The sequence below is a fragment of the Triticum dicoccoides genome, chromosome 3B, assembly GCF_002162155.2.
Source record: "Triticum dicoccoides isolate Atlit2015 ecotype Zavitan chromosome 3B, WEW_v2.0, whole genome shotgun sequence".
NCBI classification, from domain to species: Eukaryota; Viridiplantae; Streptophyta; class Magnoliopsida; order Poales; family Poaceae; genus Triticum; species Triticum dicoccoides.
In genome coordinates this window covers 270,506,764-270,510,623 of record NC_041385.1, presented here as the reverse complement: position 1 = coordinate 270,510,623, position 3,860 = coordinate 270,506,764, and positions in this window count along the sequence as shown.

Sequence of the window (3,860 nt, the reverse complement as noted above, 5' to 3'; positions counted from 1 at the left end):
GGGGGGCGAGAAGACGAAGAATCCCCAGGAGATGATCACGACGGTGATGCTGTACACAGTCATCATGTAGAAGATGCAGGGCATGATGATGATGCCGGCGGAGCAGACGACGCTGGACCATCGATGGGCTGGGTGCAGGACCCTCATATTCAAGAGCTGCTTCTCAAGCAGACGGATAACGCAAGAGCTGCCGCCCGAGAGAAAGCCAAGATGGATCAACTTGAGTTAGACGCGGTTACTCCATTGTATGAAGGATGCAGGCCCGAGGATACCCGCCCGAAAGTAACGCTCATGGCTCTGGAGATGAAGGTAAAACACAAAATGACCGACGCATGCTTCGACGAGAACATGTCATTCTGGCACGAACGTCTTCCCAAGGGGAACAAGTGCCCGACCAGTTTGGAGGAGGCAAAGAAAATCGTGTGTCCTCTGGATTTACCGCACGTGAAATACCATGTGTGCATGAACAATTGCATCATTTATCGGGACGAGCACGCGGAGTCTACCATATGTCCGGTGTGCGGTGTCACTCGATACAAGAAGAGGAAGAAAGCTCCTTGAAAAGTGGTGTGGTACTTTCCGATCACTCCTCGTCTGCAGCGGTATTTCGCGGACCCTAAGGTAGCAAAGCTCCTGCGTTGGCACGCGGATAGGGAGGAGAAGAAGCAAGAAGATGACGCAAATGATCCGGAGATAGATAAAAAAGACAAGATGCTGAGTCACCCTAAGGATGCGAGCCAGTGGCAAGTGTTGAACTTCGAATACCCAGAATTTGGGAACGATCCAAGGAACATCGTGCTGGGCGCGAGCACCGATGGAGTCAATCTGTTTGGCAGCCAGAGAAGCACACATAGCACCTGGCCTGTGTTTATGTGGATGTACAACCTTCCCCCTGGTTGTGCATGAAGAGGAAGTACATTCACATGAGTATGCTAATTGAAGGGCCGAAACAACCAGGGAATGACATCAATCTGTATCTGGGGCTGCTGAAAGAGGAGCTTGACACGCTGTGGAAAATGCCAGCCAATATGTGGGACGCCGCAGAGAAAGAATATTTCCCTATGAGAGCCGCACTGCTCACGACGGTGCACGACTATCTCGGTTACAGATATCTTGCGGGGCAGGTAGTCCACGGATTTTCTGGATGCGTAAGGTGCATGGATGACACAATGTATCGCCAGCTAGATAGAGATCCCGGGTCTTCGAAAACCGTGTTCATGGGACATCGAAGGTGGCTTCGCGACGATGACCCGTGGAGGAAACGCAAGGATCTGTTCGATGGTGAAACCGAACCCCGAAAACGCCTGTGTACGAGGAGCGGCGAGGAAATAGACAAGCTGTTGAAAAATTGGAAAGACTGCCCACTGCCGGGAAAGAAGCAAAAGGCGCCAGAGCCGGGAAAGAAGCGAAAGGCGCCAGAGCCGCTGCTGAAGGTATGGAAAACGAGGTCTGTTTTCTGGGACTTGCCGTACTGGAAGATCCACCGTGTGCCTCACAGCCTTGATGTCATGCATATCACGAAGAACGTGTGCGAGAGTCTGCTTGGTACCCTGCTCAACATGCCAGAGAGGACCAAAGATGGACCGAAAGCAAGGGCAGACTTGAAATCAATGGGCATCAGGCAGGAGCTTCACGCTATATATGATGATGATGATGATGATGAGGCGAAGTAGGACACAGAAAGTCGTCGCAAAGGCAAAAAGGCCAAGAAGACCGGAATTTGCGCCACCTCCTCTTCATGAAGCTGCACGAACGATACAAGTTCCCCGCTGAATTTGCAAACACAAGCCTCAAAGGGAATAAAGTGAACAATGCTGCCCTCACGAAGATGAGCAAGGCCCTGTCTACTTGGAAAAGCAATGTGAAGAAAATGATCGAGAAAGGTGAGAGTTATCAGAAGATCAAGGAGAAAAATGCTTCGATCACCGAAGATGACTACAACGACTTCAAGATCAATTGCTCGAGCACCGCAAGCTCCCAATCAAGTGAGTGGGGGAAACAAATGCGGGAGCTGAACATAGGGGAACACACACTCGGTCCCGGCGGTTACAGAGTGGCGGAGCCTATATGGGACAAGGAGGAGGCGGACCGTGCCGAGCAAGGCCTACTGCCCCTCTTCGAGAAATACATCGGTAACAAGCAGACCAGGAACTTTGTCAGGGCCCGGTACAAGAAGGACCCGAAAACAAAGGAGCTTACCACGGATCCGAAGACCAGGCAGCTTGAGCTTGTTCTGGTAAGGAATACACCCCCGCGTAATTAGCTCCATATGGTTGCATTCTAATTAATGAAGCCAAATTTCTAAATGGTTCACATTCCTTCCGCAGGCGACTGAAAGCAGTAGCGCGGGGTCGACTAAGAGCAACCCTTGGGACACCACTCTAAATAGGGCGTTGAATGTAATGAAGAACAAGGATAAGCTCAGTAAGCCGACGTCAGCTGGTCGTGTGGCCGGCAAAGGCTTGTCGACAAAATGGGGGTCATACTATACCGCTGGTGTGCGGAAGGAGAAAAAGACCAGCTCGGAAAGCCAGGCGCGAGAGGTTCAAGAACTCAAGGCACAGGTGGCGCGGATTCCGGAGATTGTCCAAGAGCAAGTGGAACAACGACTCAGAGCGACGATCACCGCCCCTGTGCCTACCTTGATCTCGGGGTTGAGTGCGTGGATTGCGGGCGGCCAATAGGGGCCGCCCCCGATTCCTAGCTTCACGGCCAGCAACTCGCATAATGCGATGGCGGGGCCATTGGTGCCTCCGGCGGAGGCGGCATTGGTGTCTCCGACGCCGGCACGGGAGCTTAATGCACCCGAGTGTACGCCGACCGGCACCTCTTCAGCAAGCGGCCCCTCCGTCAACTGCACGCCCGCCGTTGGTGGTGCGTCGACATTAGCCGAGCTCGACGCCATCATCACGGTAACTAATTAAGCCTCTCTCGGCCGAGGACTTCATCTCCTTGCCTTTGACTGGGCATCCCTGACGCCCTACATGTTTTCGCAAGGCGCCGCCGACGTTCCGTGCACTCTCCTCCACTTCGTGAACAACGAGTTGGTCGATGTCGCCAAGGGCAAAATCGTTCAACAGGGCAACCCCTTATTCCACGGTACCCAGATGCCACCCAACTTGTTTAGGGTTCAACTGGTTCGGGTGCTGCCAGGCTGCGACGACTTGTTACCTCCAATTCGACCCGTCGGGGCCGACGATGAAGACGTGATGACCCTCAGCGCCTGCCTGAGCTGGCCCCTGCTTTGGCCGAAGAGCCAGATTCGTTTGGGGGCGGGGGACACCACCCCAAAGATAACACCGCCAGTCGTGCCGGCGCCAAGTCGGCCCCATGGCAAGACCGCCGTAACGGTGCCGGACATCCCTATGCCACTGGATCCAAACATGCATATGGCACAGGATCAGAACGACGACGACGACGACGATGATACATTTGGCAACGTTGATCAGTACTTTGCCGATCATGGGTACGATGGCGACGTCATGGGGCCTCCTTCTCAAGAACCAAACCCAACAAAAGACGTGTGCGATCTAGCTGGTACCGCGGAGAAGCCAAGTTGCAACAGGCGCCGTCTGGCGTTCAGCTCTCAGGAGACGCCTCCAGCTGCCGACTTCACCGAGCCTCAGATACGCGAGGTGCGAAATATTATCAGCCCCAACACACTCAAGAAGGCGGTCTGTGAGCAGAACTCGGTCCCATTACAGGAGAAGAAGAAGGCACGCAAAAGAAAGACTAAGAAGGGTGCGAGCCAGCCGACACCGAGTACGATCCGTGCTCAGGACGGGCCACCTTCACCGCAGGATATCTCGAGGAGGGTGCATGTGGCGGGTAGGGCGATGCTACTGACAAATATGCTCAAT